We start from the raw sequence: 14,261 nt of genomic DNA on the forward strand, positions 1-14,261 counted from the left end.
TCACCAATTCCTTAGTATACTTGCTTTGAGAAATGAATATCTCATCCTTAGTTTGCTTGATTTGGAGCCTGAGAAAGAATATAAGCTCTCCCATCATACTCATCTCAAAATGATCTTGCATAACTTTAGAAAATTCATTGCACAAAGATTCATTAGTAGCACCGAAAATGATATCATCAACATATATTTGAACTAAAATGAAATCATTTTTCATTTTTCTCACAAAAAGAGTATTATCAATTGTTCCTTTTGAAAAACCATTTTCAATAAGAAAACTAGAGAGGCGAGCATACCAAGCTCTAGGAGCTTGTTCCAACCCATATAAAGCTTTTTAAACCCGGTAAACATGATTAGGAAAAGCATGATCTATGAACCCGGGGGGTTGCTCAACATATACTTCCTCATCTATAAAACCATTTAAAAAGGCACTTTTAACATCCATTTGAAATAATTTGAAAATTTTAAAGCTAGCAAATGCCAAAAACATCCTTATAGATTCTAACCTTGCAACCGGTGCAAAGGTTTCGTCATAGTCTATGTCCTCCTCTTGATTGTATCCTTGGGCAACCAAACGAGCTTTATTTCTAGTAACAATGTCATGTTCATTAAGTTTGTTTCTAAAAACCCATTTTGTTCTAATTACACTAGCATTGTTAGGTCTAGGAACTAGTTTCCAAACATCATTTCTTTTAAAATTGTTTAGTTCCTCATGCTTAGCTAAAACCCAAAATTCATCATTTAAAGCATCATTAATCTTCTTAAGTTCTAATTGATTTTTAGGCTCTAGTTGAGATAAGAAAGCAACATTACCACACTCACTCAAAGCTTTTGAGCGAGTAACAACTCCTTGTGAAGGGCTCCCAATTATTTGTTCCTTTGGATGGTTTGATGCGAATTTCCAAGATTTAGGAAGCTCAACTTGTTCATGAGCATTGGAGCTATCCACATCCTTTTGTGCTTCTATAGAGGGTGTATTATTGATTTGTAAAATGTCCAATCTTCCCTCAACATCATCATCATCATCTTTCCTAGGTAAAACAACTTGAGAACCAACATTAGTCTCATCAAAAGTAACGTTTATAGATTCTTCAACAACGAGAGTTCGTTTGTTGAAGACCCTATAAGCCTTACTTCGAGGTGCATAACCTAAGAAAATACCAACATCAATTTTGGAATCAAATTTATCATGGTGATCTTTTGTATTTAAAATAAAACATTTGCAACCAAATATACGAAAATAACCAATAAAAGGAGTTTTTCCATAAAATAGTTCATAAGGAGTTTCTTAAGCTTTGGTCTAATTAAAACACTATTTAAAACATGGCAAGCCGTATTGACGGCTTCCGCCCAAAAATATTTTGGCAAATCAAAAGAATTTAGCATAGTGCGTACCATCTCTTGTATGGTGTGATTTTTCCATTCAACAACACCATTTTGTTATGGTGTTCTAGGAGCGGAAAACATGTGAGTTATACCATGATGGGCACAAAATTCATAGAAAAAGTCATTTTAAAATTCACCTCCATGATCACTTCTTATTTTAACAACTTTCAAATCTTTTTCATTTTCAATCCTTTTGACATGATTAGAAAATTCTTCAAAACAATCACTTTTATTTGTAAGAAATATTGTCCATGTAAAACGAGAAAATCATCAATAATCACAAATACATAGTGTATGCCTCCAAGAGAGGTAACACGCATAGGACCAAATAAATCAAGATGAAGTAATTGCAAAGGTTTAGAAGTCGATACCTCATTAATGGATTTGAAAGAAGATTTTGTTTGTTTACCTTTGGCACAATCTTCACATATGGTATCTTTGATAAAGTACAAGTTAGGTAACCCTTTCACAAGATTTCTCTTAGACAACTTTGATATCAAATCCATGTTTGCGTGTCCAAGCCTCTTATGCCAAATCCAAGGGTTTTCATCAATTGCCGCAAGGCACTTCACATCTTGATTCACTAATTCATTCATCTCAAAAATATACACATTAGACTTGCGATTAGCAACAAAAACCATTTTTCCATTACTAATAATACATTTGTCCGGTTTAAAGGAAATATCAAAACCTTTATCACTCAATTGGCTAATGCTAAGAAGATTATGATTCAATCCATTAACCAAATAAATATCTTCAATAACGGGTGAAGGTTTCTTACCAATAGAACCAATACCAATAATTTTACATTTCTCACCACCACCGAAGGAGACGCTACCTCCTTCAATCCTTGATAGGTTTATCACTCAATTGGCTAATGCTAAGAAGATTATGATTCAAACCATTAACCAAATAAACATCTTCAATAACGGGTGAATGTTTCTTACCAATAGAACCAATACCAATAATTTTACCTTTCTCACCACCACCGAAGGAGACGCTACCTCCTTCAATCCTTGATAGGGTTGCAAATAATTCTTTGTTGCCCGTCATATGATAAGAGCAACCACTATCAAGGTACCACATCTCTTTACGTCGTTGCCGTGATGTCCCCTACAAGAGAGGAAGGTGTAGTAACTTTAGGTACCCAAATCTTAGGTCCTTGGTGGTTAGTGAACTTGGTACCTTTGAGTACCCACGTCAATCCATAAAATTCATAATTATCTTTAATTCTACAATGAGTAGAAATATGACCATGTTTCATGCAATATGTGCACACAAAATTTCTTTTGTATGTATGAGTATGAGAACCATGAAACCTATTTCTACCATGGTGATGATGATTAGCATAAGCATGATTAGGTCTAATCCTACCACTCTCAATTTCTAGTCTTTCAATCTTGGATCTTAATAGCTTATTCTCGAAATCGAGATCTCCTAGCAATTCATCTTTTAGAGCAAGAGAGGTTCCTAGTTGTTCTAGTTTCACATCACAAGAAGCATGCAATTTTTTAAAAGAAGAGAATTCCTTTGACATTCTTTTAAATTCAATGTTCAATTCTTCTAGAGCCGTAGCTAGATCACATTGCATGTAAAAGGATTCACTCTCGGTGTCAGATATTACCTCATGTTCAAGGGCCATGAAGCAAACGTTGGGATCATGAAGAGCAAGTTTAGCTCCTTCTTCATTACTATCCGAATCACTTGGTTCAGATTCCTCCCATCCGACATACATAGCCTTCTTCTTCTTGTATTTCATGTACTTCTCCTTGAGTCTTGGGCAATCCTTAGCGATATGGCCCGGTTCATTGCATTCAAAACATTTTCCTACACGTGAAGAAAATTTGTTGTTAGATCGTGGGTTAAATTTCTTGTTCATTTTTATGAGTCTAGAAATTCTTCTAGAGAGATGAGCCACTTCTCTAGAAAAATCAACTTCACTATCCGATGACGAAGAGGAGTTATCACTAGCTCCTTTGAGAGCTATGGTCTTCAATTTTGGTGATGGCTCCTCAACATCCCGTGAGGGCACTTCCTCCTTCTCCTTTCCCTTAAGCTTCTTCTCATGAACCTTGAGCTTGCCGATGAGGCCATCGAGAGGTAGAGTGGTAAGGTCATGTGCTTCTTCTATCGCCGTCGCATTGGGTTCCCACATCGGAGTCAATGAACGAAGAATCTTGTAGTTCGTCTCTTGAATAGTTAATATCTTGTCAAGACCATGCAATTCATTGATAATGTTAGTGAAGCGAGAAAACATAGCATCAATTGATTCATTTGGAAGCATTTGAAGCAACTCATATTCATGCATAAGTCCGCTAATCTTGGATTCCTTAACTTGGGGGTTCCTTCGTGTGTGATACACAATTTCACCCATATTTCGTATGCGGTTGCACACGTTGAAACTCTATTGCATTCATTTGGGGAAAGACCACAAATTAAGGTATTCATAAAGACCATAAATTAAGGCATTCATAGCCTTTGCATTGAGATTGGCATGGTGCCTTTCTCCATCGGTCATAGTCCCAACTTTGGGCTTTTCTACATATTTTTTTTCTATGAGTTCTAGGATGTCAAGGTCAATGCAACGAAGATAAATCCTCATCCTAGCCTTCCAATAAGCGAAATTACTACTGGTGAAAAGTGGTGGTCTAGTGGTGGATTGTCCCTCTAGCATATGCACATTTATTGAAGCCTCCATAAGATCTTTTCTCTAAGGTGATTAAACCAAAAACTAATATAGAGACCAAGCTCTGATACCAATTGTTGGTCCCTAGAGGGGGTGATTAGGGTCATGAGGCTATAATTATGCAATAAAAATAAGACAAGCAAAACACAATATGCAAATGCAATCAAAATAGAGGAGATATGGTTAGGAATCGTTATCCTGTGACGCGTGATGTGTTAACGAGGTTCGGTCCGCTGACCTACGTCCCCGCTCCCCACTCTCGAGGAGAAATCCACTACACAACCCGGTTTGGAAGCCGGAACTTCATCTACACAGCGATCGCCTCACGATCTCACACTACACAATAGATCTCACTAGATCACACTCCCACACAATTTGATCTACACAAGATCAAGCTCTCAAAATAGTAGAAATGGTGTAAGAACCCTCTCTTTACAATGTCCCTATGGCAAAGAGAAGATAACACTGAAGCTGGGATGTGAGACACAAACAGAAAAACTCAGATGAAAACATGTTTAAAAATTTTGCTCTATAAAAACGTTCTCTGAAAATATCTAAAAGAGCTGGGACAATGAGGAAGAAGAAGAGGATAGGTTTTTATAGAAAATCACAGTTGTTTAAACCCATAACCAATCCCCCAAAACCTAGAAACAGAACAACGCTGAGATCGTGTGAAATCGGCGCTGAGATCATGTACCATATTACCATTTAAAACATACGACGGTCGACCGTGACTTTTTCGCGGTCGACCGCGAGGCACCTTAGAAACTCACCAAAAGTCCAGAGACTTTCATGGTCGATCGTGGCGGTCGACCGTGGGAAATTTTTTGCTCACGGTCGACCGCGACGGTCGACCGTGAAAGTTTCTGCTGCTCACTGACGAGTGAGCTCAGGCGCGGTCGACCGTGGGGGTCGATCACAATCTGATACACTCAAAAACAGATATTTTGACTCACTTAAAATATTTGTAAAATATTTATTTGACCTCTGAAAATTGTGAGACTTTGTAAAATGTTTTTAATACCAAAAATAAATTGTTTGGAAAAGGAATTTTGCAAATATGTCCTCATACTTGTGAAAAATAATATTTTATGAAATACGTTCAAAACTATAAGTATGAAAAAGTGTGTGTTGATATCCCAATAGCTTCAGATAAAATCTAAACTATTTGCCTACATTCTAGCACTAGAGAGAAAATAAAACCTAGCTAATATCTTCACGAGAATACAATTCTGAGTCTTGATATAGCTTGAGTTTGGATGAAGCTTCTAATTGAATTTGGTGTTCTTGAAATAACGTTGCTTCATCACTATGCCTCTTCCTCCTTTGGATATCATCGTTGTAGCGCATATTCCATCCAATCCTCCATCTGTGGCACTAACATGCTTGATATATGAATTCACTACATTTGTACTCAATAAGCCATTAGTACCGATAATGGTGGTTGTAAACATCATCAAAATATAAGGGCTAACAGAATAGTCATCAACAAACGTGACGAACCAATGTCGACCACCAAATGATGCCGTCTTGGTGGGACCCTAAACATTTGTGTGCACGTAGTCCAGGATGCCCCTCGTCATATGAATAGCAGTCCCAAACTTCACCTTTGTTTTCTTACCAAGAACACAATGCTCACAGAAATCCACTTTTCCACTCTTGGTTCCTTTCAATAGTCCCTGCTTGCACAACGCCTGTAGTGACTTCTCACATGTGTGCCCTAACCTGTAATGCCAAAGCCTGCTTATGTCCGTCTCTGAAATAGCTAAAGCAACCTGGCCAATTTTCGTGCTCCCCTTCAGATAATACAAGTTTTGACTATGGACTCCCTTCATCACCACTAAAGATCCCTTAGTAACCTTTGCTACAGCGTCTTCAAATGTCACCTTGAATCCTTTTGCCTCCAAAGCTCTAACTGAGATAAGATTCTTCTTCAGCTGAGGATCAAATCTCACCTCCTTCAATTCACGAACTACTCCATCGTGCATCCGGATCCGCATAGTACCTATCCCACAAATGCCATAGGATTGATCATTTCCCATGACTACAACTCCCCAATCGAACTTCTCAAAAGATGCAAACCAATCTCGCCTATGGGTCACATGATAGGTAGCGCCGGGATTAAGCATCCAATCTGATGCATCCAAGTGGTTCACCTCCGGAGTAATCAGTAGAGAAAAGCTCGAATCATTGGAACCATCGTCTTTCGCAACATTCACCTCATTGGCCTTCGGGCCCTTTTTCTTGCTATTCTCCTTCTCTTTGATATTTGGACAGTCTCTTTTTCAATATCCCTGCTCCTTACAGAATGCACATTGGTTCTTTCCTAGCTGGTGAATACCTCTTGACTTTGACCTTTCTCTATTACCACCTTTTAGATGTGGGCTTCTACCTCTCGTCGACAAGGCCTCGCCTGAAGTACTAGCACGGGAGTCTCCTTGTCCTTCCTTCTCAAATCATAATTCGTTAATGCATTAGTAACTTCACTATAGCTGATAGAAGATCTCCCGTTCAACAAAGTGAGCACAAAGGTGTCATACTCCCAATCCGGTAAGGAGCCCAAAAGATAATCGTCTTGTACTCATTCGATATCTTCTCATCAACATTTGCTAAGTTCGACAATAACTTTGTATAGTTGTTCACATGAGCCGCAAGCGAGGTGCCTCTGGACATCTGGAATATGAATAACCTATGCAACAAAAGCAACCTATTCTCAACACTCTTCGTAACATAACCTATGCAACAAACGCAACCTATTCTCAACACTCTTCGTAAGGTACTTATTGTTAAGAATTTCTCACATCTTCATAGCAGACGTCACCCCAATCACATCATACTTCAGCTCATGTTCCAAATAGGACATGATCACCCCATAAACGTTCCTATTCATCTTTTCTCATATCACCTCTTTGTATTTTGGTGGTCTCTCATGGATCATGATGGTCTCCTCCAAGTTCTGAGCATTGAGCGCATCCTGTATGTCGCTCATCCATAAAACAAAATTGATTTTACCGTCATACTTCACCATACTAATTTTGGTGATCTGAAAACCAACTTGAACTGTACTCGACATTGACTTGTTGTTTTCACCTTCTTCTCCCATTGCAAACTAACGCCAAGTTGTAGAAAAAGAATCAAACTTTGATAAAAATTAAGAATTATCCAACTCAACCCTAGATCGTATTCCAAATAGATCTTCTGTCCACACGAGGAAAGCAAAATCTCCAATGACAACTCCTAATGCTATCTCCAACAAAGCCTAGAACCCCAAGAACCAAGCTTCACACAAGAATCTTCCTCCACCTAATTCCAAAACCCTAGAGCTAAAATCTGGACTCTGATACCACTTGTTACGCGCAACAAAAATTTCGGCAGCACAACAAGAGAGTCAGGTCGTAATAGGAATTTCTGTTTCACAAAGAAAAACAAGAACCTTAAGCAAAATATCTCAACAAAGTGGGATATCAGCTCTTCCTCTCATCAGTTCTAGGACTGACCTTTCGAGAGAACCTAAGTAAACTATTACAAATCACACAAAAGTGAGACAAACTAATTTTACGTGGTTCGAAAAATTGTCTACGTCCACGAGGCAAGGAGGAGGAGATCTACTATTAGAGAGAATACAAATAGGGTTTACAAATACACAAAGTCTCACAAATAAAACCCTCAAACAAGATCACAATTTCTCTCTCAAATTCTCTCTCAAAACAGCAAAAGAGAGTCTCTGTTTCTCAGCCGACTTTCTCCTTTCTCCTGTACAAACCCTCCTTTTGCTTTTTCTCCGCAGCCGCAAAAATCCTTGCTCGCAAAACCTAAAAAAACAAATGTATTTATAAACCTCTCACCACGCGAAAAGGGATTCACGAGTAAACTTCCACGCGTGAATCATGAAGGTGGCCCCTACAAAACGCGTGAAAACACACGCGTTCATACTATATGGTCCTTTTCCCCCTCCCTTTAATTGCTCTCAATCTTGCTTTGGATATTCCTATGTAAATTTTCTGATGTATATATCTTTTGAAATAGGGCGCCTTGCCCTATTTTATACTTCAAAAAAAAATTTATTTGTTATAATTTGTTTGTAATTATGACGAGGTACTTGTTCAAGTATTACTCAGGATATGGTGTCTGGTATGTTGTGTCTTTCCTTAGTGTATAATCTGTCAGAACCAAAAACAGGTGTGGTATTTGATTAAAGTCTCAGAATTTATTGTCCATAATACTTTCACGATATCACTTTTAAGAATTTTGCCACCTGAAACAATTGTTATCTTCAAATTATTAGCAACCAGGATGTATTTATCCAAATTATTTGCAACCAGGATGTGCTCATCTGATTCCAAGTCAGATGGCCGGCATCAGATTTCTGATAAAAAAACTAATTAATATGGAGCTAAAATAATCCAGAAGCTGGTTATTTGATATTATGTTAATATTTCTGACAATATAATGAGACCATGAATGCAACTGCACGACTTAATGGAAGAACACCTCAATTCCATACACAGGTCATTTCTTCTTTTTTCGACTATCCGCAGCAATGAGAAGCTCAATTTTTTTTCAGTCGGAGCATGATCTTGAATATATCCAAAGTCCATTTGAATAGACGTAGTGATGGGGTGGTATCGGATTTATTTGTGCATCTCGAACCCCACAGCAAACCTGCAGGTTAACAAAACATGCTTGCAAGCCTTGTCTTTATGAAAATTTATTTAAAATACTACCACATATTTGCTCTAACGCAACGGTTTAAAACCGTCGCATTAGCATCTAAACCATTGCAGTTGCACAAGCACAGCGGTTAGCAAACTGTCTTCATTGCTGTCGTTGCCCTAGCCATAAGGTAGCGGTTTCACAACCTAACGCAACGGTTTCTAAGACGAGGCTAATGCAACGGTTTTCACAAAATGCAACGTTTTCTGTAGCGGTTTACTTATACCTAATGTAGCGGTTCCATACACAAAGGCAAAAGTTATTACAAATGCAACAGTTGCAAACGATGGTTTCTTGATACCTAATGTCGCGGTTTCATACACAAGGGTAGCTGTTTTTCCAAAATCAGGGACCAAATGCAACATTTATTTTGTAGCTAATGCGACGTTTTGCTTTGCTATGGCAACAGTTTTATAGGGCTACGGCAACAGTTTTACAGGGCTATATCAGCACTTTTCAAGAAATTTGACCAATAAGCAAACACAGTTACGTAAACCAAAATAAAAATGGAATAAGAACACACTACATTAAGATATCATCAAAATAAAAAATAATGAAGCATTCATATGTTTTAAATCATCAAAATAAAAAATAATGAAGCATTCATATGTTTTAAGCCCATCATTCAAAAATAAGTAGTTACACGGTAACTTCAACCCATCAAAATATGATCAATTCACAACCATCAAAATATGAGCAATTCAAAAGTACAAGTCTGTTCCAAAAGATTCATATATCAAAGCCATCTTGACCGCATTCTCCTATTTAAGTCTTTATATGCCCTACAAAAAAATAAAGAAACGTATGAAATATCATGTTAGCAACAAACTGAAAAGGTAATTTGCAAGGAAAAAAAAGCTCAAGTAACATTAGTAAATAAGGAGACAATTGATCCTCAGATAGCTACAGTTTCTCTTTTATATTAAAAAAGAGAGATAAAATCACTCACCTACATCAAAACTAGGAAATCATCAAATTCTAGTATTTTGCACTCGAGATGGGGCCCTAATTTATATTTCAAAAGGTGATGAAAGAAAGAAAACATTTAAAACAATAATAGACTTCTCTAAAAGACAAACAACCTGATTTCTGTCCTCCAGCTGGGGTAACAACCTCAGTGTTCTCTTCTAGAACATGAGTTTTGGAAGCAGATTCAGTAGGCTGATTGCCAGTTGCATCCAACATTAACGACACAAAACTGAGAAACTGTTGGTATGGCAGGGACATATTGACCATAAAATAAAATCCCTGTTATTCAGAGAAAAATAACAAACTAAGGTCCTAGCCACTTAATGCATGGAGATAACACTTGGTTAAGGACATCAAACAATGAGCCATATGATTTTTTAAGTAAGATCATATGCACTAGGCATTCACTTAAAAAATACTCACTGTAGCAGTTCAACCCATCTTCAAGTGTCTAATAGAAACTATAACACATCCACTAGGCATTCTGGTAGGAGCCGAAACACATATGACAATTGTCCATGTACAGCTTTCTAACCAATAACTCGATGGGCAAAAGGCACCGGGGGTTGTAAGTCGAAAGGAACTGGACCAGGAAAATGTTAACCATGGTAACCATTGTTACTAACTAAATTTGAAATTCGAGCAACCAACATAACATAAGTTATCACTTACCAATAGGCATGCATGATTAAATGATATCACAACCATAACACTAGCTCCTAGGAATATATAATACATAATCAGAAACACAAATCAACTATGTAATCAAACCATCCTCTTGTTGCCATTAATAACAATTATTTCTTCAGATTAGCCTTAAATGCATTTCACTCGTACAATACATTTCACTCGTACCTGTAACCAGTCAATGTAAGACTATAAGGAATAATTACAACAAAGATCAAGCACATCAATCGCTCATTAATGCTAACAGTAACGAGAAAACTCATATTATCATCATCAATTAAAACGAAAATAACGAATATATTGGCAAGTCATTATCAAGGAAACAACGAAGGCAACGAAAAAAATACCTGAAATCAAGGGAGGGGTCTTTCGATCTCTAGTATGAAAGATGGAACCTCCTTATTTGATCAGATATCGTGAGAAGAGATAGGTGGAGCAAACCCTAGAAAGCTCCCGTTAGCGAGATCTGAGCTCAATTTCTGGAGAAAACCCTAGAAAATAGGGAAGAAGAAAATACCTGAAACCAACGAGATTCAGTGATGAGATTGGAGATGAGATCTTGGCCTTGAAGATGAGATCGGAGAGGAGATTGGAGATGAGATCGGAGATGAAAACGGCGACGAGTTCATTGATGAGATTTGTAACGACCGTAAATTTTCAATACGGGTTTAAATAATTTTCTGGTATTTAAATATTAAATATTATTTTTCTAAAAGAGTATTTGTATTTTTCCCAATTTCTCTAGAATTTTTTACGATTTAAAAATACGATATTATGTTATTTTAATAAGTTTTGCTAATTATAAATTTAATTGTTTTGGTAAAATTTTTAAATAAATAGTTAATTATTCATCATTGTTATTGTTATTATTATTTTGACCATAAATTTTAATATTTATTCTAAATAAATTTTATGATATTTTTTAAATTATTTAAAGGGGTATTTTTCCCTGTGTTTTTCCTCTCACCGGTGTTCACTTTGTATATCTCTCCCCAATTCACGCAAATCCCTCCGCCTCGTGTTTTCCCCCAGCTCTCAACCCACATCCACCCAACCACCCTATCACGTACTCTCTCTCTCTAAATAAAATCTTCCGCCGTTCTTACTCTCTCTCCAATCTCACACTCAATCTCTCTCTCTCTCTCTGACACTCTCTCTCTCATTAAAAGCTCACGTCCCACTCTCTCTCACTCAATCACTCACCATCACTCTCTCTTATCTCAATTAAAAATTCCCTCTTTTTTAAACTCTTCACAGCTCAGCCTCTTTCTCTCCATCTCGTCTCACCGTACCCTCTCTCTCTCTCTCATCTCTCTTTTCAAACTCGAAGAACTCATCTCACCCCTCTCCCCCATGAGCCCATAGCACATCCTCTTGGCTCCTCACTGCGCGCCATCCAGCGGCGACGACCCCGAGCTCACCGCCACACAGGCCCTGCAGCACGCTCCTCCACGCCGACCGCCGAGCTCCGACGTCAGACCTTCAACACGCTTCATCCCCACTCGAAACCGCGCTCATTGGCCGCTGCTTCCCTCTGAAAGTGACGGCCGCCTCCGTCTGCTCTGAAAAACCCCCGGACAGCCTCCACTCGCGCCTCTGCCACGACGCCCATCACCACCGCCCTCCGACCTCAGCCTCACCCACTCGAAACCGCGCCCAGGCCGCTGCTCCGACGACCCGCGACCGCCCAAACCGCCGCTCGAACCGCCCTTCCTCGCTGCCCTGCCGCACCATGCACAGCCGCCACCGCCGTCCCTACCTCGCCTCCAGCCGCTCTACAACCCCGACAACGTTGTAGGCTTTGTAATAGGATCGGCCTGAAGTATCAAACCTGTAAGCTATATGCAAATCTGTAAATAATGAGGGTTTAGGCTGATTTTGAGGAGGGACGAGGAGCTGGAACAGAGACGTGTTCTGCAGGAAACCTGGCTGAATTTTTGAGAGAACGAACAGAGGAGCAGAGGAACAATTCTGAAGGAAATTTTCTTTGTATTCACGTTCTACTACTTACAAAGATTGTTTACATATATATAGGAATAAGATTACAACTCTAATCTTTATCCAATAACTAGGAATCTATCCACTAACTAGTATTCTACCATAACTAGAATTCTATCTAATCACTTGGACTCAAACTAACAATTCGGACTGATTAACAAACTCACATTCTCCCCCTTAATCTGGACGAGACTCCAAGTGTGCCTTCGTGGGAATATCCGCTCGCTGCTCGCTCGTGCTCACGAACTCCACTTTAATCTGTCCTCGCTCAACACACTCACGAATGAAGTGAAAACGTGTGTCAATATGCTTGCTTCTTCCATGGAAAACTGGATTCTTCATCAAGGCAATCACGGACTTGTTGTCAACAAAAAGTGTAACCGGCTTGGGCTCACTCCCAATCAATTCGCTAATCAAACTCCTCAGCCACAGACCTTGGCACGCTGCTGCAGTTATCGCCATAAATTCTGCCTCGCAGGATGATAATGCCACCGTCTTCTGCTTCTGTGATGTCCAAGTGACCAAGCTGTCACCTAGATAAAATGTCATGCCTCCTGTGCTGCGCCTGTCATCAACGTCTCCCGCAAGATCACTGTCAGTGAATCCCACCAACTCTTCATTGCCTCGACCTCGTTTGTACACCAATCCGTAGGACATAGTACCCTTCACGTACCTCAAAATATGCTTGACAACCTGTCTATGCAAAACTGTAGGGTGCTCCATGTACCTACTCACAATCCCCACGACATATGTGATATCGGGTCGGGTGTGAGTTAGATACCTTAAGCATCCAATAAGGCGTCTATACTCCGTTACGTCCACCGGTGTTCCTTCAGAATCCTTTCCAAGCTTTAGCTTTGCTTCCATGGGATATTGGGTCGGGTTGCAATCCATCATGCCGAACTGACCCAAAACTTTCTTCGCATAGGCCGCCTGCCTTAGTGCAATGCTATCATCTCGCTGATCCACCTCGATACCAAGATAATAGGAAAGCAATCCAAGGTCACTCATCTCAAACTCCTTCATCATCTGTTGCTTGAAAAACTTTATCTCATCCGCTCTCGAGCCCGTAACGATCAAGTCATCCACGTACACGCCAACAATGAGTGTATCCCCTCTGTTACTCCTGGTGTATACCGCCTGCTCCTGAGTACATCTTGCAAATCCGATGCCCTTCATGCACTTGTCGAGGCGCGTGTTCCATGCCTGAGGTGCTTGGCGTAGACCGTAGAGTGCCTTTGAAAGCTTGTAGACCTTGTGCTCTTGATTCTTCACAACGAACCCTTCAGGTTGAACCACATACACTTCTTCCTGGAGATCACCATTTAGGAATGCAGACTTCACATCCAGATGGTGCACCTCCCACCCATTCTGTGCTGATATGGCGAGGATTATTCTGATGGTATCGAGTCTCGCCACAGGTGCAAACACCTCATCGAAGTCCACGCCTTGCTGCTGGACGTACCCTTTTGCTACAAGTCTTGCCTTGTGCTTGAGAATGTTGCCTTCATTGTCCTTCTTGAGCTTGTATACCCATTTGAGACTAATGGGTTTAGAACCCCACGGTAACTCCGTGAGTACCCAAGTCTTATTCTTCTCGATGGCCTCCATTTCCTTCTCCATGGCGGTCCGCCATTCTTGATCTGTTGCAGCCTCAATGTAGCTCGCAGGTTCTTTAGAAATCAGGAACAATTCCTCTGCTGGAAAATCAATCGCCTCCGTCTCTGCATAGATGTCCGCTAGGGATTGATAGCGTACAGGTCCATCTGGAGTCAACACTGCAGCTTCAGGAGGTCCGGACAGTTCCAATGCAGTGGGGCTTGCT

General features: G+C 39.6%; 1 long non-coding RNA gene across 1 annotated transcript; it reads right to left on the reverse strand.

Annotated features, from left to right (window-relative positions):
- On the reverse strand, nt 9,393–11,064 carry LOC109829565. The gene is made up of 3 exons (XR_002244073.1): nt 10,956–11,064; nt 10,786–10,880; nt 9,393–9,564 (listed from the first exon to the last, which is right to left on the reverse strand). It is a non-coding gene; the product is annotated as an uncharacterized LOC109829565 (long non-coding RNA).

Source organism: Asparagus officinalis, chromosome 2 (assembly GCF_001876935.1).
Source record: "Asparagus officinalis chromosome 2, Aspof.V1, whole genome shotgun sequence".
NCBI lineage: Eukaryota > Viridiplantae > Streptophyta > Magnoliopsida > Asparagales > Asparagaceae > Asparagus > Asparagus officinalis.